Source organism: Notolabrus celidotus, chromosome 12, assembly GCF_009762535.1.
Source record: "Notolabrus celidotus isolate fNotCel1 chromosome 12, fNotCel1.pri, whole genome shotgun sequence".
Classification (NCBI taxonomy): Eukaryota; Metazoa; Chordata; class Actinopteri; order Labriformes; family Labridae; genus Notolabrus; species Notolabrus celidotus.
The window spans coordinates 6,684,259-6,711,163 of record NC_048283.1 but is presented as its reverse complement, the minus strand read 5'-3'; the positions used below and the strand labels follow the sequence as shown (position 1 = coordinate 6,711,163).

Sequence of the window (26,905 nt, the reverse complement as noted above, 5' to 3'; positions counted from 1 at the left end):
TACAGGGGACCACCAGAGTTCAGCAGTCTTATGGCCTCAGGAAAGAAGCTGTTCTTCATTGGTCCAAAGAACAGCCACTAAGCTTTTAACAAGTACAAGTCATCACTTGAAAATGTTTAGTTGTTTGTGTTTATAAGCAGGCTGTACACCCTAGCAAACTACACATCCAACAAAGTTGTGCTTGAAATAAGTACCATCTGGTTTTGATTCGCACTTTGTTTCCTCATGTCATCATAACCATGCTGTAACCAGCTTTGTAGTCACTGAGGTCCACAGCTTGGCAGAATATCTGCATTTAGAAAATTGGCAATAATTACCGTATGACTGCATTTGATTCATATGACAGGTGCAATATAAATAAAGCTTGATTGATTGATTGATAATAAGGAAGCTGTCACTTTTTTCCATGCAGGGATCAGCTGCAGCACGTTATTTTTCTCTAAAGCCCCCAGTCTATGAGAAGCAACAAAAGAAAAGACTTCAATTCATCACATGACCGTGCTGTCTGACAGTGTGTGTCACAGAAAAACATATTTATTATGTTTAAGTAATTCCAGTCATATTCATCAAACCTTACCCCATGAACCTAACGTTTAACAGGGATTAAGAACAGATCATCAATGTGTCATTACCTTCACTTTTGTTCATCACAAGCCTGAATCTTACCAACTCTCCAAAATTACAATTTCAAAAAATAATTTCTATAGGCAGAAAGAAAGTATTTTCACTCAATACCAAACTGTGCCCCGGTCTACCGAAGCCTGGACCTCTGTTTACTTGTCTAACGTCGCTGAGATGGGAGTCTGTTTACTGTTTGTCTGCAACGAGAAAACATGAACTCTCCCATGTTAGTGCTCATGAGACCGAGCAGAGACGACGTCTCCCCAGAGAAAAAGTCTGGGTCTGGACTGCAGCTGTAGCCATAACCGAAGTTGTTCTCACAGTGTCTTTGAAAAGAGCAGCACCAGCAGCAGCAGCAGCAGCAGCAGCTCAGCAGGGGGGAGAGAGGAAATGTTTAGCCTGAGGGAGCTGGCAGCACCCAACAACACAACCAATAACACTGGAAAACAATGTACTGCAGAATACTGTGTCACACCAGAGGAAACACAATGTCCAACATTGTCTCCTTGTGAAGCATTCATATTCATTCAATACTACTAACCCCTAAAAGACATCCTTACATCCAATGTACCTTATTTTATGTCTTGTCAAATAACTATAGACACAGAAAGTACAAAAATACCAATATTTATTTTTCCTTTTCTTGGCACATCCTGTTACTTTTCCTTCCTTTAGAGCGGCACTTTTTAATGGTTGATGCGTCACATAACAGCTTATCTAAGAAACCCAGCAATAAGAGACACAAAATAAAACTAAGGACAGAATAAGAAGTTAAAGATACAGGCCTTTGATTTCATGGATTTTTAAGTTAAATGAGGAGAACTGCACCACGTAGAATATTCTTACTCTCTTTGATCCTCTACCCACAGAAATATCCAGCTGGGGAGGATGTTGCAAGAGCGATGCCGGCTAATATCCAATTTTTCTGAGTCATCCTCTCTGTTTGCTCAGGTCCAAACCTGCCAAATGTTTAACAGCAGCCCCTCCTCTCATTTATCCCCTCCCTGACTCTCTGCTTCAGCTGGAAACTCAGGGGATGAAGATATTTACACAAGTCAAACTCTAGCTTGCTTGTACAGTAAAAATAAAGGTCTCATGAATGATTTATTGAAGCTAAAATATGTGTATTGATCATGTAAAGGTCCCTTATAGTGATACTTTTAGCTGTGTATAACATATTCTCGTTGTCTTTTAGGCAACATTTTGAATTCAGTGGCAAAAAGAATCACAAATTCAGCCTCTGTGCAGGATCTGCAGCCTCTCAGTTTCTAACCTCATTATTAATGTAGTGATCTGAGTGGGTGGGGATCATATGATAATGAGGCACTGTGCTGATTGGCTGCCTGAATGTTGTTCTGAGGGCAGAGGGTGCAGACCAATTGAGTCCAGACAGATGCAGAGGCGGAAAAACACTGAAAATAGAAATCCTAACTCTAGAGCTCCAGAAGAACCTGCCAGTACACTATACTACACTTATAATCGTGAGATTTCCTCCAGAATGGTTTTTTTTTTAAGTTATCTAAAAAATTGTACATTTTACCCATTATAGTAAAAAAAAAAATCGACAAAAATAGTAGCTACATTTGAAATAAAACCTTTAAATAGAAGATATAATGTGTTTTCTGCCTTTCTTTTTGCCAGATTTCTTCTACGTTTACGGTTAGTGAATAGTTAATTATCAAAAGCAGTTACTGAGATGAGTTACCTGGAAATTATCTGAACAGAACACAGTTTATAATGTTAAAAGTGGCAGATTTGACATTTAAGTATTGCATTTTCTTACATAATGAGTATTTGATTTCTGACAGCTTCTCATTTGATATCAACTTACAATCACCAACTAAAAGCATGACAAATACCAGTAAGTTTTATCAGCTGTACCTAGCTACTCTTAGCTTAATAACGTCACTTTTGCATGTGTGTCTTAAGTCAACTTGCTCCATAATGAATGTCATGTTACAGGCTTAAAGACATGCATTTGATGACTAAATACAAATAACCTCTTTTTACCATGGAGTGCCCGCTGAGAATGCAATCTCTGGTACACAGTTTCACTCAAAGATAATATATATTTATCAACAACATTTTGGCACTAGACCTTCATCAGGCAAACAGTTTGTCAAAAAAGAGCAAGACACCTTAAACAGGGAGTTACTGCAGGCCTGCAACCAATCACCATCATCGTTTCAGATCTGAGTCAATAAACTAATCAATGAAATGATATTACATTACATAAAACCTCATTTAATTTTCCATGAGGCCCAGAACTCTTGGCGTCACTCCTGTCTGTATTTACTGTTTTCTCAATGTCTAGTAATTGATCAGACTACAGTGACAGTGTATCGATCAATAAATCATTGAGCCATGTAACTTATACAAGGCAGGAGGAAGGGAGGTGTTTACTTACACAGTAAAAGAGGCAATAAACCAAAAGCCAACCTTGGTGAAACTGTAATTATCAGCCTCGTGGTTAATTCAAACTATTTGTTTAGCACTATTTGTGAAACAGGAACACAATATTCTTATTACAGCAAGAAAACAACAGCTGATGTAGACAGAAAAGAGGAGGAGGGGTGGTATCAGACGGTGTGAAGCAGGAGGGAGGAAACCTCTGAAAGCTTCCTGTGCAGCCTCGGGGGTGTTGAACAGACACTGACTGCTGCCAAGCTAACATCACACGACCCGTAGGTCCGCTGGGACCGCTGAGTTTATAAGAACGCACTCTCTGAAAGCCAGCTGATACTGAAACCATAGAAGAAGGGTTTCTCTTGGATCTCCCTTCGGTCTGTGTGTAAAGGATTTCTCAACAGAGTAATGAAATAAATACAGATTACAGAAGCTAAATCTACTGGAGCGTCTCTTTGATCAGATGATAGGGTGTGAAGAGTCTAGCTTTAGCATGATGTAACCAGATGTCAAAGGCTGAAAGCTTTAATAGCATTTATATTCATTTAATTTAGTTTGCACTGCTCTTTGACAAATTAGATTTCAGATCATTTTGAAACCTTACATCAATACACATTATAACATATTGCAACATAAGGATGTTAAATAATATATGAGGTTTTTCTACACCAAAAAATGTTCCTCCAGGCTAGTAAAGAGGCAAGGATTCATAGAGCAGTGCTGTGAACTGCATGCAAAAATGCATTACTTTCCTAACATGCTCAGTCTAAGATGTTATAATGCATAATATTGCCATTTAAATTAGCCTGCTATCATGCTAACATTTGCTGAATAGCAAGTGGCACATTAGGTACAGGTCAGGCTGGGACTTCCTTACCTTTGCATGTATTTGCATGTAAAAACGTCAGGGATCATTGCAATATTGTCTGTCCAAAATGTACAAATAGTTGTCAAGATATACACCAACATGGTGGATGCTGGATTGCACCATTGTCTCTTGTATTAATATGAGACCTCAGACGAGCAGGAGGCTTTAGATGTCTCTATGCTGCAACATTTAAAAAAGAGTGGTGAAAAAGAGAATGCCTCAGGCTACACTGTAGGAACAAGCAGCGAGGGATAAATCAACATCTCTGTACCTCAGTGACTGGAATGGAACCTCAGTGTTACTGCCTTTAGGTCAGGTCTCGCTCGATTACTCCCTTAGTGAACAGCTTTGTTGAAAGGACTGCTATAAAAAAATAAGCCTTTCCGCTTTAGATTTTCAGTCCAACAAATGACCCTGAGGCAACAAGCTCGGGATGGATTGAAGAAAGAAATAGAGATCAATTTATTTACGCTTGATTGTGCTACACTCTTATGGTTTATCTAACATCATTCAGAAATACATTTATCCATTTATCTGTATCCTAATACAAACCAATCAGTCATACCATTGTAACCGCTTGCCTGATATTATCAGGCCTGAGACAAATCAGTCCCAACCTGATGAGACCTGGACTTAACTAGACCCCTGAAGTGGGCTGTTGTATCATCCAGCACCAATACAGATCCTTTAGGTGCTGTAAGTGGCAAGGTGGGGCCTCAATGGATCAGACCTGGTTGTTCAGCACACCCTGCAGATACTTGGCTGGAATGAAATATGAAGGAATTTGAAGGCCTAGTCAACACTGCCCTCCAGGCTTCCTTCTTCCATTGCTCTTCAGTCCTGTTCTGGTGCTAATGTGCCAATTTTAGACACTTTTAGCAGTGCACAGGGGTCAGCATGGACACCCTGAACGGTGTGCATCTACGCAGCTTCATACACAACAAACTGCAATGCACTGCGTGTTCTGACACCTTTCTATCAGACCCAGTATTCCCTTTTTCAGCAGTTTGAGCTGCAGTAGCTCTTCAGTTGGACCAGACCACACAGGCTGAACTTCCTTTCCCACGTACATCAGTAAGGCTTGGCTGCCCATGACCATGTACTGGTTTCCCTTCCTTAGACCACTTTTGATGGGCTCTGACCATTGCAGACCATGAACACCCCACACTAGCTGCAGTTTTGGAGACCTTCTGACCCCGTCATCCAACTATCACCATTTGGCCCATGTCTATTCCTAACGCCTGCCTGTTTTTCCTGCCTCCAACACATCAACTTACAAGGACAAAATGTTCACTTGTGGCCTATGAATCCCTCCAACTGACTAATGATATTCACCTCACCTGTCAGTGGTTAATGTTAAAGCTGATCAGTGTATTGTGGCATCATTGTGAGCATCTTCAGACTAAAACTGTTGCTCTTTAATGAACAGCTTCTCACTCTGAAGAGCAGCATCACATCATGAGCAAGTGTTGGGAAAGACATTTGGTGTTTGGTAACAGCTTGGATCAGATCCCGTGAATCGGTCATTTTAGTTTTCACTCCATGTTTGTAATAACTTCATAACCAGATCCACCCAGAGGGTTTAACCGCTGTGCCATTATCATGAAGACAGGACCTGTAGGTCCTAACTATGGATACAAGTGTATGGGGTCAGCTGGATGAAAGGTACACAGTCATATCTAGAGATTGTTTTGTTTTAGTCACTCAGTCTTGACTCACATGTTCAGATGCTGTTGAGCCAATCTGTTGCTTGGTCTGTCAGTCAAAAACAAAACTAAGCATCTTGAAACTGTAAGATTAATGGTGCTGAATGCATCTGAAAGACACTGACAATTGTTTCCTCTAATTGAAGAAATCTAATAATTGGATTGATATTCACAGACATGCTTTCAAGTGCATAAAGATCCAATTGTGAAGAGATGTGTGGTTGTAAGTGTGTCAAATCACAAGCTGAGAGCCTGGGTCCAGCAACGCTAGGCTAGGGTAGGACACGGCTCCATCAGCTCATCTATAATACTCAGACTTTGGCTTTAAACAACTTTGCCAGTGCAGCAAGTCAGCACCCATCACAGAGTTTGTTTTTGGCTTCACTTTTGTTCAACAGAAGAAGGATAAGTGTTGTCCATCTTGGTAAACAATAAGGATTAAAAACCTCCTTCAACATCTATCGATGGCTAACTGTTGTACAGTGTATTCTTTGCATGATGAAAGTATTCATGCAGTCAGTCTGACATGGTATTAGACAGTTGTAGATGAATAATGTAAGCAAACTTGCCACCACAGGAATAGAAGTTACACAGCCTCATGAATGGGTAACAACTGAACCTTTTAGACCACTACAATGAGCACGACATGGTTAACTGATTAATGTGTCAGCTCACCTTAAAAGAACACCACTCCAAACTGAGCTCATTAGTTCAATGCATACATTTCATCAAATTCTGAAACACAGAGCAAGCGTTTCTAATTGAGTCTAAATACCTGGCTTCACTTCCTCTAATCTGCGTCTTGAAAGTAATGTTGAAAGTAATTCCACCATTACAAACATATTACAGACTGTGACAGCCATGATGGTTGGGTGTGCTCTCTCCTCTCAGCTCCATCCTGCTGCAGAAAATTGGATTTCATGGCTCAAAAACAAACTGCCAAAAGAGCAGCAAGCAGCTCAGTTCAAGCTTCAAATCCAACGTCCCCTGAGATATTCATGTTTGACACTACATATGACGACGCACAGAGTGTGTGCATGTTCTGCTGCAGACTACAGTTCACTGAACATACAGTGCAGGCAGGATGCATTAAGATAAGGTCTGTGAAGGGAAAGAGGAAATGGCCTTGTTTGCCGTTTTCATTAACAAATAGAAAAGGATGGAGAACCAGACGGAGGAGTGGTGTTTGAATATTCATGGAGAGTTGGCTAGACACTGAAGATACTATACAGTGAAATATTTAATTTGGAATGACTGCAGAAAGCAAAAACAAGCAATTATGTCAGTTTGTATCTACATCAGTTTTGACATTTACCCAGCATACACTGCTCCAAGAAGAGACAAATAAAGTTACTGCACAGAGGACGTTTGACAGCCTGTAAATATCTTCTCCATTAAGAACAGTCAAAGGGCAACAATGTCATCACTACCCCTTCAATATACACTGCACATACACAGGTAGGAAAAAATAAGGGTCTGTCAGGGTGCAGCAATCCAGTCTTTTCATTACATCTGGCATTGATTTCTGAATATAAACTGGATGCACTCACACACACAGAACATTGCACTTAATCCCTTTCACGCTGCAAAGTCACAATTTTACATTTTTGTGAATAAAACTACTCTCTTATTCTTAAATTTCTATATTATACTATATGTAATTCTCTTATTGTTTATGCGTAACTGCTTCTACCAAGCACTAACCTCCCGTCTTTGGATTTGAAGCCAATGCTGGAGTACCAAAAACTGCAGTTCCCTCAAGTGTCCACTTGAGGCTGCCTCATAAAACCCTGGCTGCCACATACACACCCATTCAAAAAAAGCTCATCTTTACAGCAAAGGTGTTTACAGTTAACATAGCTTTATTTATCTATTGTAATTTTTACTTTTTTTTTTTTTTTTTCATTTTTACTTATTGAAACTTCTTTCTTGATTTTACTTATGTCTGGGTTGCTGTAACAACTGAATTTCCCCCCCGGGGATCAATAAAGTAATATCTTATCTTATCTTATCTTATCTTACAGACTGGTACAAACAACTATTTTGTTCTGAATACCCAACTAAGGTAATTCTGGAAATGATTCCCAGTAATTTGTGATGTATATTCTTTCTGTAGAAGTACTTCTATACCTTTCTTTGAACAGATTGTATTTTTTATTTTTATTTAGAATTTTTAAGGTTAGTGTTAAGGTTAATATATTTATTGTCCTTACTGTCTTGTTGTGTCCTTACTGTCTTGTTGTTAAGTACCAGTGTTCAATTCACCACGTCAAATTCCTTGTGTGTGGAGCTCACTTGGCAATAAAGCTTTCTTGACTTGACTGGAAACACAACATAAACTGGAGTAGATTATTGATAAATCTCAGATGGTGGTTGGTTAGTCGACAAAGGTTAACTGAAAGAGCAAAAGTTGAGATACAAACAACTTCCTGAGATCTTTGGGAGGTAACTATACATCCAGAAATGTAAGCATTGCAACTTACCTTTATTTTTAATTTGTCAGAAATATTGAGTAATACAAAAATAAATAGGAGTGCACTTCTACTTTATCAAAACTGTCCATCCTCTGTCTTTCCCCTCACACTGGACTGTGGAACATTTAAACATAGATTATCAGAAGATAGAGCTCTGCCTTATGGAGGTTAAATTAGTGATAACAAGGGCCTTAGAGTACATGAGTGTTTGGAAAGGTAGGTTAGAATATGGAGAACCAGGACGTGCTCTATACTGATGGTTGCAGGTCCTTCATCCCGTTTCAGCTCACAGAATCACCTCTGCCTCCAGGTCTGCTGGAGGCCGACAATAAATCCTCATTTGAAGTCTCTAGATATTGAGTCATTGGACAGCTGGAATCTCTATCACACCTCTCTGCACAGAGACTCACTCACTTTTCTAGTTCTCTCTGAGGAGTCAGACGATTGGCTGATCCTCGCTCGTCGCCATGGTCTCAACCTTTGTACTAAGACTCTTGAGGACCATCTAAATGCAATGAGACAACAAATCACCATCTGATTAGCCTTTCAAATGCTGCAGCAAGGGTGGGGGCTGGCTGACTCTCAGCCTATGAATAACAAACACGTCCTGGTGTGCACGTGCAGGGTTACAGTGCAGCTGTGGCCACTTCATCACTGCAGTTCAATAAATCTCCATAATCACCATGAGCATAAAACAGAAATATCTGTTACATCTTTGCATGCAACCAGATTTCAGTGGAGTCAAAAATACATATGTACGCTCGCAGCATATAGAGTTATTGTGAACAAAGTGGTTTTGCAAACTGCTCTGGCATCTCTAATGAAGTATAAACTGATAATAAATTTAAACTCTGGAGGGGGATCGAGCAAAAACGCCTGTTGTCACTTGCAGCTGATGAAAGACTTAATTATGTAATCTAATTTTCTTTCAGTGAGCAGAGTAGACACAAGAGAGATGAGGAGTGCAGCCTCACTCGCTCACACACATTCAGAGCCATGTACACAGGCTAAAAGCACACAGGTTAAAGACATGCTAGCAAAGATGCAATAGTAGCATAAATTTAAGAGGTAATGAAAAATGATGTAATTGTTATTGATGTTAGCTTAGTTGCAGCACGGCTCTTATTACCCATGCCCTGGGGTTGACATGCAAACTACAAAGAGGTCCGGTCTAGTCCTACTTTGACAATCTGTAGCATGAAATTCTAGACACTGAATCAACATTTTTCCCCTCAGGGTCCACTGCACTAAAGTAACACTATTCAATATTTTGATAGCAGAGGAGAGAGGGATAAATTGTTAGAAACTACAGTTGATAAACATTGTGGAGCATTTAGCAGCCCACAGGCCACAAATTTCTCTCTAAGGTTGGTGGAGACCAAACCAGAGCCAAAAGGTGAGAGTAAATTTGATTGATGTTTGTCAACAACTCTATGAATACTATTGTTACATATGTAATTTGGTCACTTTTATGCTGAGACTTTTGTCATAAAAACTTAATGAGGTGATATTCGGTCTGCTTTCCTTTATATGTTGGGATGTGGTCATTTTACATCACCTGTGGCCTCTTTACCGCCTGGTCAACACATCACTCCAAAGTTTCCTCGAGTCAGTTTCATGTGTTCCTTTTTCTACCAAGTCATAATTGTGTGATTTCGGGGCACTGGTGGCCTAGTGGTCTAAGTGCCCCACATACAGAGGCTATAGTCCTCGTTGCAGGGGTCGCTGGTTCGATTCCCGGCCGCGACAATCTCCTGCATGTCTTCCCCGCTCTCTACTCCCCACATTTCTTGTCTCTCTTCAGCTGTCCTACAAAATAAAGGCAAAAAGCCCCCCAAAAAAAATATATATAATTGTGTGATTCCTGAGAGGCAAACACAAGATATATAGGCGAGGGTAAAAGAAAGCCAATATGCTCTGATTCCACATAATTCAATTTGTTATCACTTTATGCTGTAAGTTTATGTCTTTAGAAGAAAAGCATATTGGGAGTATCATATTTAATTAAGAGTGTAGAAAGTCTGCTCACAGTTTCACTGTTTACCTCTCAGAGCAGTACTTCAGATCTCCAGCTGCCACTGAAGGAGTTGTAACCACATTAGTCTGACTCCGACAAGGCTGTTCTTTCAACACCATTGAATTACCTCCATTCATCAGTCTCGCTGATAGCCTTGAGCTTTTAACAATTACTCCATGCTGCACTGTTAGAACTCCAACGTTAAGAGCAGCTGATGAGCTACTCAAAACTGACTTTCCTTTTGACGTCAGGTCTTGGCACTCGATGATAGGAGTGGGACGTTTTATTTAGCGGAAATACAAGAGCTATTTAGCAGCAGACAGCTGCTGGCAGGAGGTTACTGGGCTTCCAGAAGATGGATGAGGAGGAAGAAACCATCGAGCAGTTCATACAGCACTGAGACCGCAGACCTTAAACCCCTTGACTCATCGAAAACGTTGTCTGAATAAACCAGCCTTGATGAAATCCCATCATAGTTGCAGCTCCATTTATTTACTGACAGGGTTACTATCTTCTCTTTTGCTTTATTTCCCTTCCCTGATGTCGGAGTAAGTCATTCTGCAAAGGGTACTCAGGCTCACTTTTATCAATGGACTTCTATCTTCACATATTAAATACTTGTAGATAAAATGGAATGCTCTATATTTCATGTAGTAATACTATGTTTGACTGCATGATTAACTGCCTGTATCCACTGACAGCGTTTTTGTTCTGGCAGGACTTATTTCTTACACAAAACCAATGCAGTTCAGTGTTTTCAGCGCTCAGTGTCTTCAATGCAAAAACACTACAGTTCAACTTTTGGAACTCTGCTAAATATGTCAATGCTACCCCTTAAAATAAAAGCAATCAAAATCAAGAAAGGACTTCTGATGCCACTGTGTCAACAATGGTAGACAAAAGGAGACGGTCCATACAGAGGAGAAACTAACTCCATCGATTATATCAAGGGTTTAATTTCCAGGTCTAGGGTTGCTTCTAAAGCTACAACATTATTTCTATCACATTTTCTTATTAAAATTCCAAATATGAGGCATACAGAGCATTTAAAAACAGACTGAACAGTCACCACTTAGAGGATCAGTAGTGCCATGAGGTAACTTTTGTAATCTAGCAACAGAAAGTGCCAGTAAGAAGAGCTTTGGAAGGGAGATTGAGGTAGCTGTTGGATGTAAAAAGCCCTAATACTGTTCATTAAAACTATTTTAATTTATTACCTTTTTTTCATTTAGGGGTGACATGCACCTAATCGACTACCACCACTGTGTTAAAGACTAGCCTCCATCAGAGGTGACCACAATTCATCAGAAATGACAACATTATGGAATCACTAATTTATTATAATTTAAAGGGTTCAATAATGGTTTTTTTTTTTCAAATTAACATTTACACTAACAGTCAATAAAAATGCAACACCAACAATAAACTATTAACTGATGCTTGTCTAGCTCTGGCCTCCATACATGGGGCGCCCGCTCTATCAACTGAGCTATTCTGGGGCCCTACAAATAATGGTTTAAAGCAATATGCAGCTTCCATTTAAGATGAGGGAACAAAATGAATGTGAACAAACAAGACTGACATGTAGAAAATAAAGAGCAGGTTTTAAAATTGAAGTCTGGTTGCGTTGTGACAATCAAAGATCAGACTGTAACAATAAGTCAAATGGGGATTTTGAAAAGCCAAACACACTTTCCCAGAGCAACACCAGGAAGAAAGAGCAACAACATCCAAAGAGACACAATGCAGATTTCAGGATATGTGGTATTAACTAAACACCTCTGACACTATCAAGCTGTTCAACCATTGTTCAAAACTGCTGAAAGTCTTTCAAATGATCAATCGTTAGTTCCCATCCAGCTGAGTCTAAATGTGTATAGAATAGAATCAGAGATATTAAGATTGTCACTTATAACATGTGGAAACATCTGTAACATCTCTCTTCAATCTCTGTTCCTCAGGTAGATTATTTTTTCCATTTGAATTTCTCACATTTTGTTAAAGCTGCATCCAATTAACAGCCCTTCGTTTCCTGCCAGCATGACTCATTCCTCTCTCCAAATATAACCTCAGCTTTCAGCACCGTGCAGAGGAACACTTTGACACTTTATAACAGCTTCATGCATGCAAACTAGAACTCTAGAGTCGTGCTGCAGCTAACCGTTATTATCATCATCATTGATTATTCTTCAGATTATTTCCTGGTTTAAACATTTGATCTATCAAGTGTCAGATTAACTATCCACAGTGTCTTCAAGCGTCCTATTTTGTCTGACAGTCTTGAGTCAGAGACACTCATCTGGCTACCAAATATATCATTATTATATTTATCAATAAAGACTTTTTAAATGTTTTTGTTAGTTTAATTTTGTACAAGGCCCTTATAATTTATCCAGTTTAGAGCAAGAGCTGTGACATGCTTCCACCATCATGTGCCCTCTTAACAGCAACATTTCCGAACAGGAACAGACACAACAAATCGTGTGTTTTTCTTTGTAAGATTTCACAGTAAATGCAGCAAAAGCAGTGCATCAGGTGAAGTAGCAGAAAAGTAAGAGACATGCCACAGTGAGCCTATTCATTTGATTACATTACTGTTAGCAAGCCAATGGCAACGTTAGCCTCCAGAGTGACTCAACCACTGGGAACAAGATGTCCAAGAGACCGGAATCGATGAGTGCGTGTCCCCATTAAGAGAATCAACGTGCACTTTTACTCACGACACACAGTGCTGCGATTTAGTCGATAATTTAAATCTCCAGACACGGCGACAGGATCAGTCAGGATCTAATGAAATGTGTTTTCTGCACATTTAAGGTCTCACACAGTCAGTCCAGGTTCATACAGTCAATAGTTTGGAGTCAAACAGTGTCCTTTATTTATAATTAATGACCCTCGACTGAGGCTCAGGTAATGGGGACTCCACTTAGGCTCAGGTAATGGGGCCTTGACTCTGACTGGACTCAGACTCGGACCAAAGTAATGGGGACTTGTCTCTCACTGAATTTGGATTCTTCTGGTTTTTTTCAGTTGCTCTAGTCTTTTCATCACTTTCATTCACACACTGAATTAAATCTTGATGCTCATTTGACAGCACAGACGCTGCAGAGAGCGGGTGTGATTGCAATGGACATGATTGCTGATAGTTTTCATGCTTGTTTGTGTGTATATGAGAAAGAGAGAGAGAAAGAGAAAGGGGGGAGTGAGAGAGGTAGTGATAGATGGGGATGATTCGATCACTGGTGAGTCCTTAGAGCTGCAGATGGCTGATAATGTCATGCAGCGTTGAATTAATTTCACTTGACATCTCTGATTTCTCGTCATAACGCCTGCAGTGAATCTTCTCCTCTGATAGATCATCCCTGAGGCTCAGCACGATTCTGATCAAGATGCCGCTGATAAAAAGGAAGCAAGGATGAAATGTAAAGTGTACATAATGTACTGAAATAAATCATCCGCTTTTACTATCATATTTAGTATTTTTTAAACACACAACCTAGCCTTGAAGGCAGAAATCCAATCTCCAATCTTTGTTTTCTATGAATGGTCTCTCATCTGTGTTTTTTTTACATCAGGGTAGTAGAGCATTATGGTACTAGCATTTAACCAGAGCTACATCCTCTGCTAGGTTCAGGTGGCTCCACTACAGCTTTGACACAACATATGAGCAGTACTATAATTATAGAAGTACTATTATAATAATTTGTTTAACCTAATAATTCTGGTGCCAACTAGCGAGAGTGGCGTTAAATGGATAAGGCGACACGTGCACATCCCAATCATGAACACTGAAAATCAGAGCTGACTCAAGCAGCAGCCGCCATGGAGGAAGAATTAAGCCATGCAAAATAGTGCAGTACCATGAGTGGCCACTTGAGGCTGGCACCAAAAAGGAGACACTCCCCATAGAGCACAGTATTAATATGCTAAACTTGACCAGAGAAAAAAAAAAGTGCTAACAGTTTGGTACAAAAGATTCTTGTCTCTAAATTTCTCACTTAATGAAAACTGCATGGATTTTTTTATAGCTTTAAGCATGCATAATTCATGCATAAAACAGGGGTAAACTTAGATTATAAACTCGGGCATGTTGGTGCCATTTCAAAATGTTCGATTACGTGTTTGTTTGCGGTTCATTTGTCAGTAAGAAGGCAATCAAATCTGACTTTGTATGCTGATTTCTCAGGATAGCAATAGCTGAGCTGAAGAGTCCTTTCTGCTCTCCGCAGTGCAACAGGAGCGCAGAGCGTTGCATTCTGGGTCAGGTCAGCATGGACAGCCCTCACGCTCGCTCTGTTTGAAGATTTCCCCCACAAGACTCAGTCAACAAACACCCACGCGCTCATAATAAAGCTCTGTGTGTGCTCAGACCACAGCAGGGGATCACATCCAGCCGTACGGTCATTTCAGATCTGCTCACCAAGGTGGAAGAAAGAAGCAAGGCAGCTGTCTTTATAAATAAACATAACATCAGCTATAGGAGGGTGTCATACTGCAGAGGGAAGGGAAACAAGCTGTTAAAAGTGCTGACAGAGGAGCTGTGATACACTATAGGCCAACTATCTCACCTTTGCAGCAATGTTAGTGATGTAGCTCTTGTCTTTTACAGATGCTGAGGATGGAATGAGGCTCTTGAGTTCTACACCATTAAATCTGGCACCGGCATTCACGTCCCCCTCAGAATAAATCTCATACAGTGAAACCATCAGGCCATGCTTTCATTTGACCAATATCTCTATGTAGATCTTATTGAATCCACTGGTTTTATAGTCACACACACACATACAGTATATACAGCACACACACACAGGCTTCAAGGTTTATCTTCACCCAACCAAAGCCTCTTGTGCATCTCTGTATTTCAACCCATCGACCAGCAGCTCTCATCCGTCCTCATCCATCATTTTTTCTATCAGCTAGTCTGGTCTGAGCTGCCTGGGGAGTCCTGCTGAGTGTGTGTGAGGAATCCATCCATTATTCATGTCTTGTTTTCTGGCCACAAGGACGGAGGTGCCGGAGCCGACTCGTCTCTCAGTAGTGATATATTGATGCTACAGAAAATAAAACTCTTCTCACTGCCGCCTCTGTCCAAGTCCTGCTCATCTACACCGACCACAGGCCGACGTCTGCACAGGGCCACACAGGAAGTGACAGTTTTATTCAGCTGCACCATGTTCCTGCACGGCTCCAGGCCCATCAAGGCTAAGGCCAGAGCAGCAGCCTGGGAGGAGGGGGTGATGATTGGTTGTTAGGCCCACTGGGTCGTAGCTCCTCCCCGGCTGCAGAGTCCCCGATGGGAGAATCAGCAGCCAAACATGAGTCACATCGTTGTTCCCTTGTTCCGGCTCTGGGTGTGCACCGTCACCCTGGTGGCACCAAGGCGGCTAGCAACACCATGTCAAACTCAGTGACGTCAGCTCTCTGCATCCATTTTGGCTGTGCTCGCTGCAAAATGGACTGAAGAGGAGTCAGACTGAGGGCAGCTGAGAGGTGCAGTTCAGTGTAGCATGTTAGAGGGAAACTGTGGTGCATAATACAGCCTGGAAAAACAACTCACATTAGTGTCATCTCCTTTTGTTTAATACATTAGCATCTACCGCCTGTGAACCAACAAATTACTAATATCAAACTGAATTTATAATCAAAATGTGAAAAATGAATGACTGCAAACACAGAAATTGACTACAAGATCGAGACGGTGCCAATAAGCCTGCATGTGGCTGCTGACTGTGGAGGATTCCCATCCCCTTCAGCTATTTGCATGTTACCACTTCTAAAATCTGCATCCCTGCATTCAACAACAAACTCTGAGCTGGCAATGAAAACTGATTCAATGAAATGATTTGAACACTTCTTTTTGCAGTGGCTTTGCATCGTCAGGGCTCACCTCTTCAAGTGCAAATGTCCCACCTAAATGAACTCCAGGCTATTTCTACTTTGTACAGTCTATGTTGCTGCATCCTGTAAATTTTTTTTATTGTAATATGCCTAGAATGTATAAAACATGGCCAGAATCTACACTACACCACTTCCTGGTTTCTGAGGATGTAAAAGGTGATGGTCACAATTTTAGAAATGCTGACTCAACCCAACTTTCAATCAGATATAGTAAAATAGGAGGAGCTTAGGAAGGCCTTTAGCCTCCTGGCAAACAGCTACAGTGCACCCACCTGTCTGTCAACTCAGCAACACCCCTTAATATGCAAATGTAAGATTAAGTATAACTATTATAATCAAAACAGATGTCAGGAAAAATTCCAACCCATACTCTTGTTACGAATATAGGAATGAGCCATACAGACCAAAACTGTAAACATGTTTAATATTGCTGTTTAACCTAATGGAGTTCCCATCTCTGTCTCATACTGTGCGAGTGGACACTCAAGGAACTGCAGTTATTCACACTTCAGTGTCAGTTACAAAAGGCTCAGCAACACTTTCACCAGCGCTGACATAGGGCTCAAATGAGCTGTGCAGACTGGTCTGGCCATGTGAGACTACCGACACCTTAACCTTAGTATGTTAACTATAGAAGACATGTAATCTAACAAGGTGGAGTAAATGTGTTTCTTTTAAGACCACTAAAACTAAAGGTTACATCATGCCAGCACCTCCATGATGCTAAATTCAGCTTGCCAACATTCACATGCTGACAACAGCATTAGCTAACTGTCCCTAACAGAAGCTGTGTTTAAATCTCCTTTGAGTTTGTTTAGCTGGTGATAAAACAGGCTGAAACAGAAACTGATTCCTCTATGTGATTTAGAAAAGCAAACAAGACCATCAGTGTGAAGAGCAATCATTTCTGTAAGCTTCATTCATACGCCCTTCACTGCTGTTGCAGGGTACGTGTCAGAAGAGGTGACTAGCAGCACGCTGCGAAAACAGTCTTTATCAAATCATTTGAAATGTCAAATATTTATCCTAATTATCAAATAAATACTACCACATGTCCATGAGAAAGTTGGTATAAGTGATAAGTCTCCATGCTTTGTCCACAGGGGGTGTCAAAATCAACCTGGAAGTTCCTCACAGGACCTTATAAAGAAAGGTTTATAAGCTCTGTATAACAGTAGCTTTGGTATCTCAAGGCAAACATGACTATTGACAAGAAAGGGAACCATCACAAACACACCAAAGAAAATGCCAACCAAACCCAGACCGCTAACGTCACCACTAACACATCAGATTCTACAAGTTCTCCTCTGCAGCTCCTCACTGTCAATAAACAACCAGTTTAATGCATTTACAAGGGTTTGTGAAATAAAATTGTTGTCTCTACAAGCTTTGCTCTTGCTTCAGTGTGCATCAAAGTCTGTGTGTTCTGCAGCAGCTGCAGGGTGTGTTCTCAATTTTGCATCGAGATGAAACAAGCAAACACCAGTTTCTGAAGCAGAAGAGTACAAACAAAGAGCCGTTTTATTTGACTGGTTCCATCTTCCTTTTTGTACATGCTTCTTTAAAAAGGACTTTATAATGAGATGTGGTTGCAGGGAAATTACAGACATTAGTCTGAGATGTTAAACATATTAAAAAGTCAGTGAGCATTTTGTTCTACATGCATATTTGCTTTGAGGTGCCAAATGTTGGTTCTATCTCATACAATAACCATTTGTTTGAGAGAGCCAGAGACAGGGATGTTATGAGCTTAGCCCAGCAATAATCTTGGAAGGGGAGAAAGTTAGCCAGCATGCCTGCAAGTACATGTCGTGTTGCTCACTGAAGTAAACATGAAGAAATGTTAAAGGTTGTGGTTGAACTGGGAGTAACTTGCTGCTACTACACTTGGCTAGCTGCCTTTTGGTACTAAGAGCAAATACATTGAACTGCCAAAATGTCAGACATCCTCTTAAGTTACTAAAGAACTAATTTGGTGTCATAAGGAAGAAGGGATAACAGTCAATTTTACTCAAAGTATCTTTGAAAATCTGATAGAGATCCATTTTTCTTGTTAGCTAGCCCTTTCAATTGGAGATGTGTGTGATTAGTCAAACAAACAATTACATTTTTTTATTTTTATTATTGGAGGCCTGACATTCTGGTCATATGTTCTGTCTAGGTTGTAGTGCAGCCACGTGCCACCAGCCAGAATGTCTACTGCTCTAATGCTCTACTACCTGTATGTAAACAAGCTCCTTAGATAACATAGAAGGATGGCATCTCGTAGCGCAGCATGGTTGGTCAGTTTTGCTCTAGAAAGAGAGATGAAGCTGTATGCAGGCTGTGTGGTTAAACTGGCATGTAGCGACTACAAAGAGCCAAAAGCAGCTGAGAGGCTGACGCTGGGCCTAGTTATTGTCAAATACGCTAAAAAGCAAAAATCACTATGCACAAAAAGTAAGTTTAACCTTTTATTACCAAAAAAAAAGGATGATAAACTCATGATAAAGTGCACAAACAGAAGTAGCAAAAATAAGTGAGAAACAGCTTGAACTGAGCGTAAATTAAGCCTAAATAGCGTTCATAAGCGAAGGTAAGCGGTCAACAAGAAGTACGGAGACCCAGCTCACCCCCTCTCTCTACCTGCAAAACAAAAGAACACAGGTGGCCTAAATGAACTCAATATCCCCGCCCCTAACACATGACCCGTAAATAACCCAATTAACTAATCCCACAATAAACTATATTGTAAACAAACGCCATAATCACACCACAAAAAGTATACAAACAATATCCTACCCTAAACCTCAAAATAACATAATATAAACACTTGAATCCCTTCATGGCTCCAACATGGCATATAACCAGAAACCATATAACCAGGAGCAAGCACAGATATGTGGAACAAGCCAATTTCACATTACATCAAGCAGGAAATGTGTTGCTTCTAAGCATCCCTAGTTAAAATACATCTCAGGATATAAAAGTTAGATTGAAGTATCATCCAATTATCATCCACTGAACCATATCAAACCTCAGAATCTGTTATGTAACTTCACCAGGAGTTTGTGGAGAAACAGATAACCCAAAGACATAAAGAAAAAGCTCAACACAGAACCAGTGAATACAAATCTGATGTATTTCTGTATAAAAGCAGAACACTGTATCTTGACACCTCCTCTAGCATAAAAGAAACACTGTCAGTTGTTAATGGAGAGTTATGTGCTTGACACTAATCGCTGCTTCGACCCACCCATCTGGAGACGACAGGGAAGGCCATCGATTTCCTCTCAGTCTCGCAGTAAATCTTCAGCAGAGAGGAGCGATTCAGCTCCAGCATCTCAACCAAAAGCTGATCAGGATCAGAAAAAGCACGCAATAAAAATGACCCAGCGTTTCCTGAAGCCTCTGATCTAAATGTTTAGTACCTACTCATTGCTGATCTTGACAAGGTGGACAGCCGTGCTCTACTGCACCAAAGCCCCTTTTCTTTTAGATGTTATGCTAATTTATTGGGCACCGTTGCTCCCAGCTGCAGGGAGGGCGAGTTGTAACTTGTGACGGGGCTAATCTCTGCGGACAGACCGGAGCACGGCCCAATCACCAGGGTAGCAGGCAGAAAATGAGAACACCAAACAGAGCAGCTCCCTGTGCTCCTCCTGCGTTCAGATGGAGCTCTGTGAATGGTGCTTTTAACGTGAACATTAGCTTCACCTGCAGCACAGATGCAGAGTCACTCTGCTGTTGTTGTGCTGAGGGACGTTGAGTGAGGCCTCAGGGCAGAGACACATTTTAACCAAACAATTCAGCATGTTATTGATTCTCTACCGGCATTACCCACAGGCTATACTATTGATCATCATGCCTCATATTCATGATTCATTCACAAATATTTGCCCTTAGAATGACTAGGAAATATTCTTAAAGGGCGCTATGATTTCACACAGCAAGGTGACGTGTTCAGACAGCTTGATTTATTTAACCAACAGTCCAAACCAAAGGGTATTCTGCTGATCAGGGAGAAATAAAATAATCATTGTCAACATTTTGGAGGATGGTATCTGCAAAAAAAATTGATTCTTGCATGAAAATAGCTTAAAATATAACCATCAATCTGAGTAATAGCCTGTTCATTTTCTCACCTAACCTTCACTGTACAAACTGAGATGTTTTAAAGCTCCATTATTGCTTTTCCCACTTACCAACAATCTTATTGCACCACTGCAAATGTAGAGAAAATGTCACTATAAACAATTATAGCCCTGTTTGTATCCAAAGCATCAGCATGACAAAGAGCCATGTTGAAATGATTTGCAGTGTTTCAGGGGGTCTGGTGTTCAGCCACCCCAGCTGGCTTGGGCCTTTTTGGGTCTGATAATTAAGAGGAAACACCCACCATCTGCTAATCTAAAGGCTTCAGCAAAGCACAACACTGCAGGTATGGTGACTAAATTGACGGGAGTACTAAGTGGAAAAATTAGAAACACTGAATTATCCAGGAAAGTTTTTAAAAATGGGTCCTGTTGTGGTGCCAGAGGGATTACAACGTGTGTTTAAGATCTGATCATCTCAGAATACAAACTGTAAATGGATACTTTGGTTGCTGGTAAGAGGAGCTGTTGTGTAGCTGTACTTGATGTAAAGGTAAATGTGTCACCACTGCAGCCTGATTCAGGCTAATTAAGAGTCTGAAAGTGCTTCACTGAAAGCTTGAATCACAGCCCATACATCATGTTTTTCCTTTTTTCTCGAGAGAAGCGGACTGTCAGTATCCTGCAGGTTTGCATCAGAAGCTGCTCCCTTCACTGCCACCCTTCATGTGGGCTGGGTGCATAAATAGCTCAGAAACTGCATCATGGCTGCCACAGGGACAAGATATCAGACATGCCAAGTTCAAAATGCATCACTCACGAAGATAAAACACACACAATCAATGGCATCTGAGGTTTTCAGTCTGCTTATTCCTTTTACTACTTGTTCTTTCAAATACACATCACTATATCAAACACTCTGTCCTCTTTGGGCAAAGTCATTGAAGCTCCACTGACATAAACCCCTGCAAAGAGGAAAGCAGGGAGAGAGAGAAAAAAACTGCTCATCACTCTTTCTCCATCATATTCTCCCCGCTGGGTTTCTACAAGGTCATTTTGGCGCACGACGCAGGACAGGATACCCAGCTGCACTGACAGCTCGTAGCTCTTTCTCACATTAAAGGAGTTATATCAAGCATAAAGCCACAGGAAAACTTAAAATAGTCTGCAAATAATTGGGGTTTCAGCTGTAATACAAATGTACAACCGTGTGCTTCGGAGAAAAGGCGGAACTGAGGGGGACAAGGGCATCGGTGCCAAAATCCATCACCAATCTGAAATCGAAAAAACTAGATCGATGGTGGGAAGTTGGACAGATGTGCTGTTTGATGACATTAAAACACAACTCAAATCATCAAACATTCTACCCGTTCTTCCTCTCTGCCTGCCTCCTCTGCCTCAGAGTGAATCCTCTGCGCTTTGATGGATGATGATGATGTCTCTTAACGCACAAGACCCCCCATCAAGAACAAGAGCGATACATTTTGCCAAAATCAGTTCAAAGACATGTTAAAATCTTGTTTTCCTGCAACATTTTTGTCGAATTATCAATATTTCCCATCAAAGGTCGACTAGTCTCTCGGTTCCCCTAGGGTGCAGGTTTAGGGGTCATCGCGTTGCGCAGCTGAGGCCTATTAATTCCATTTTAGTGCTAATGAATGTCGAGTTATGTCAGAAGGACATGCAAATCTTATTGCTATTTGTCTCTCGGACGCACGGGCACAAATGACAGCAGCTGGGTCAATTGGCTGAATAAGCGCATCAATAAAAAGATACAGGATCAGGTTGCGCATCTAAAGAGGATTCTTTATTTCCTTACCTTTAAGTTGTAGGATCAGCGCGTTTTCGGGGGACCGGAATTGGGATTTTTCCGTGCAGGGAGTCACCCCGGGTACCTGAAGCAAAAAGGTCCTGTGTGTCCCTGTGATGTACACTGACGTAGAAGCACGGAGCTGTACCCTCCCTTCCTCCCTCCTCCGCCCCCTTCACTTACTACACAACATCCCTCTTGGATGGAGACACCGCCCCCTCCTCCTCCTCCTCTTCTTGCTCCTATCCCTCCTCCAGCAGACACCATTCCTCTCACAGAGGAGAGGGGGGTTTGCAGGGTTGCATGCGAAGAGAAATAACGAGTGGGGTTAATAATTTACCTCCTGATTGATTTATTATTTGTGCAACTGAAGCGCTCACTTTCATGACACTTTCCAAGAGATGATGCTCTCAACCAGGTGCAGAAAAGACGCTCCGTCTCAGCCTGTGATTTGCTCCATATGCACCCAATGGTTGGTGCAACGAACTGTGCAAGACGAGCCTCTCCCTGCACGTGCTGCGGCTCGTGCCTATAATTGGCCATGTTAGGAAAAGAAAAAAAAACTTACAAGGATGCCCCTGGTGGAAAAAATGAAATCCTATTAGGGATACAGATATCACTGCAGTGTTACAGTCATGTATAGAAATTATGAGAATATATACTTTATCAGAGTACAGCAAGAAAGCTGAGGGTCGTCTGAGTGATTAGGGGACTATTTTCCACTGTTGAAGTATATTTTTCAGTGTTGTGCATGCATGATGCATTAGATGGATGCATGTCAGCCTGTGGTCTTCATTGGGGTCATCATGCAGCACTTTAAACCTGATTTCACATTGCTTACTCTGTGTCTTTGATATTCCTCACACTTTTCTTCTGTATATTTTCTTACCTTTCCATCCTTTTTTAATTCCACCGATCTTTAATGATCTACTTTGCTCACTATGGTTGTTAATTTTGGAATAAGATTGCACTTAATTTAGTTGTACTTGTGACAATGACAATAAAGATATTCTATTCTAATTTGCTTCATCATTATGTGATGAGGAGGCAGTCAGTTTATCAGAGGACAGCTGCTTGATGCTGCTGAAAACAAAGATCATGAGAGAAGATAGACTGAACTAAATCAATAATGTGTGCATAACACCAAGTAATGTGCAGAATGTAGCTAAAACATTCAGAGCTGGAGGAGCTCAGGAGTCTGGAGATATTCATAGATATATATTTTGCAGTTTCTGCAACATTTAAATGGTCATTTTAAAAATATCTAGAAATAAAGAGCAGCTGTATAGGATGATCTTTATGACACCAATATGTGTAGGTAGCATAACTGTTATAAAAAGGACATTAGCCAAACTTTGATAGTCAAATAAGGTGAACTTAATGATTAAAAAGCTATGAAATATTATGTTTCTTTATCATGTTTTGAAAATATAAAGTGAAAGATAAAGAGAACAAATTAAAACAAAGAGCAGTGAGATTTTAAACTACTTAAAACACAATAAAACTAATCCAAAGAAGAAATACACAGAATATAAACATTAATGCGTTCCTCATTTCACTAAGTAAATTAACTTTGCCTTCTCTGATTGGTCTAAAACGACATGACCTCATCCATTCATCCTCTCGGCCCTCAGTCTCTCAGTCAGGCCCTCGGTGACGCTGCAGCTGTCGTCAGATTGTCATCAGGATCAGACGAGTTCTTTCATCTCCCCTCAGGCTTTCAGCTGCTTTTGTCTGTCCGGGTCATCTATTGATCGACTGGACACACAGGCTGCTATCTGCACACAGCACTCCTCCATCCATCTGTCTGACTGTAATGACTGATTAAACAGCCGGCTGACAGGGTGAAAACGTGACACATTACTGGTCGTATGAAGTTCAACATGTTCTGTTTTTCACTGGTATATGAGTACACAGATTTTACTGTTGCATATGTTTGGTGAGATCCAGTGTGGCTCTAATCTGGCTCAAAATATTTGGCCAAGTAAAATGTAACATGACATCAAACACATGGCAGAGTTTGAACTCTTCACAGACTCCATGTAGTCAATGTTGCATCTGACAGTGGAGGCCTGAGTGACAGGTTGTAGTTCTACTGCATAAAAAGAAGAACCACAGATAGACAACTCTTCATCTTTTAGAGCAGTTGTTCTCAAAGTGGGGTCCTGGGACCCCTGGGGGTCCGCGAACCATAGCGTGGGGGTCCGTGAAATAATTTGAATAAATTTCTAATAAATTATAAAATTGTACTGTGTCATTACAAAACAGCATACACCATTGTTATGATACCATTTGGTGGCTCGAAGGGATATGTGAGTCTTGCTACTTTTGATTTTCTGGAAGCGTTTTAGATCAATTACTTGAAAAGTATAAATGCTGTCATGTTGAGTCCACAAGGAATGAAATGACCCTCTGTTTAAAAGTATACAAGTGGTATTTAGTTGATTCAAATTGAAGTGTTATCTGTTTATCACTATGGTACAGGTCTGAAGTATTTACATTGATACGTTTTACAATACAAATAGTTCCAAGGGCAACTAAGAGTGCAAATGGTAGTAAGCATGTGCTTTAGTGATGGGAAGTTCGGCTCTTTTCAGAGAGCCGGCTCTTCTTTGGGAGCCGAGTTAAAAGAGCCGGCTCTTTCAACTCCCGAACGGCTCTTAATTTAGGATATTTTGTAGCCGTATGTTTTACCTTAACTTTGAAAAAAATAATGGTCTGTGTTGAAAACCCTTTTACATACAGTGTTTTTATGAGAAGCCTTATAATTGCCCAATTTTGTGCATTTATCCTGTAACAAAACCATTTTTACCCTAGGGTTCGGGTTAGGGTTATGATTAGGGTAAGGGTTATGATTAGGGTTAGGGTTGTGGTTAGGGTTAGGGTTAGGGTTAGGGTTATGATTAGGGTTAGGGTTAGGGTTAGAGTTAGGGTTAGGGTTATCATTAGGGTTAGGGTTATGATTAGGGTAAGGGTTAGGGTTAGGATTAGGGTTAGGGTTAGGGTTAAGGTTTAGGGTTAGGATTAGGGTTAGGATTAGGGTTAGGGTTATGATTAGGGTTAGGGTTAGGATTATGAATTCTGTTAGGATTAGGGTTAGGGTTAGGGTTAGGGTTAGGATTAGGATTAGTGTTAGGGTTAGGGTTATGATTAGGGTTAGGGTTAGGATTAGGGTTAGGGTTAAGGTTAGGGTTAGAATTAGGGTTAGGGTTAGGGTTAGGGTTAGGGTTAGGATTAGGATTAGGGTTAGGGTTAGGATTAGGGTTAGGGTTAGGGTTAGGATTAGGATTAGTGTTAGGGTTAGGGTAATGATTAGGGTTAGGGTTAGGATTAGGGTTAGGGTTAGGGTTAGGGTTAGGGTTGTGATTAGGGTTAGGGTTAGGATTAGGGTTAGGGTTAGGGTTAGGGCTAGGGTTTCAAATTAGGGTTAGGGTTAGGGTTAGGGTTAGGATTAGGGTTAGGGTTATGATTAGGGTTAGGGTTATGATTAGGGTTAGGATTAGGGTTAGGGTTATGATTAGGGTTAGGGTTATGATTAGGGTTATGATTAAGGTTAGGGTTAGGGTTAGGGTTAGGGTTATGAATTCTGTTAGGGTTAGGGTTAGGGTTCGGATTATGATTAGGGTTAGGGTTATGAATTTTGTTAGGGTTAGGGTTCGGGTTATGATTAGGGTTAGGGTTCGGATTAGGGTTAGGGTTCGGATTATGATTAGGGTTAGGGTTAGGGTTATGAATTCTGTTAGGGTTAGGGTTAGGGTTATGAATTTTGTTAGGGTTAGGGTTCGGGTTATGATTAGGGTTAGGGTTAGGGTTAGAACCAGAACTAAACTTAAGTAAAACAGAACCAGAACCAAACTCAAGCAAAGAGTACCAGAACCAAACTCAAGCAAATAGAATCAGAACCGAACCAGAACCGAATCAGAACCGAACCAGAACCGGACCAGAACCGAACCAGAACCGAACCAAACCAAACTCAAGCAAATAGAATCAGAACCGGATCAGAACCGAATCAGAACCGAATCAGAACCGGACCAAAACCGAACCAGAACCGAACCAAACCAAACTCAAGCAAATAGAATCAGAACCCAATCAGAACCCAATCAGAACCCAATCAGAACCCAATCAGAACCCAATCAGAACCGGACCAGAACCGAACCAGAACCGAACCAGAACCAAACAGAACCAGAACCAAACTCAAGCAAATAGAATCAGAACCGAACCAGAACCGAACCAGAACCGAACCAGAACCGAACCAGAACCGAACCAGAACCGAACCAGACTCAAGCAAACTGAACCAAACTCAAGCAAACAGAACCAGAACCAAGTCAAGCAAACTGAACCAGAACCAGAACCAAACTCAAGCAAACAGAACCAGAACCAAGTCAAGCAAACAGAACCAGAACCAAACTCAAGCAAACAGAACCAGAACCAACTCAAGCAAACAGAACCAGAACCAGTGCCAAACTCAAGCAAACAGAACCAGAACCAGAACCAAACTCAAGCAAACAGAACCAGGACCAAACTCGAGCAAACATTATTAATGTCCTCAGTGCAGGTTGGCATTTAGAAAAATCAGATGCCTCAGCTTGGATGGGCTGATCCAATTTCTCCTCTCAGCGAGAATTTGCCCTGTCTTTGAGAAGAACCCTAACCCTAACCCTAACACTCTCAGAAGGAACAGATGAAGCCACGATACACAGATTCCCCTCCATCACCATCCATCAAACCCAGACACCATCATCCATCAAACAGAACCCCTGTTTTAGAGAACAAACGTATTCCTCTGCAGTGTTTAAATCCCTGCAGTGCATTTACCACCAACAAGCCTCTGCTAGACGAGCTCATTGCCATGCAGGTGAACACTCCACATGTTTCCTGGATAACAGATTACCTGACCGGCAGGCCGTTGGACAGAGGGTGGTCTAGATTGAACCACCTGCAGCCGGACATTGGAAAGATCAGTGGGCTGATTTTGCTCTTTTCCAAGACTAACCTCCTCTGACCTCCCGTATCTATCTGAAGTGAGAAGTGG

At 41.0% G+C, this 26,905-nt stretch overlaps 1 protein-coding gene across 1 annotated transcript in view; it reads right to left on the bottom strand.

Moving 5' to 3' along the window:
* sv2a (synaptic vesicle glycoprotein 2A) overlaps positions 1-22,375 on the bottom strand; it is a 62,730-nt gene extending 40,355 nt beyond the window's left edge. The window contains exon 1 of the mRNA XM_034696972.1: positions 21,883-22,375. The gene's annotated coding sequence lies outside the window, so the exon portion shown is untranslated. The remainder of the gene's footprint in view (positions 1-21,882) is intronic.
* Between the last annotated feature and the right edge of the window lie 4,530 nt (positions 22,376-26,905).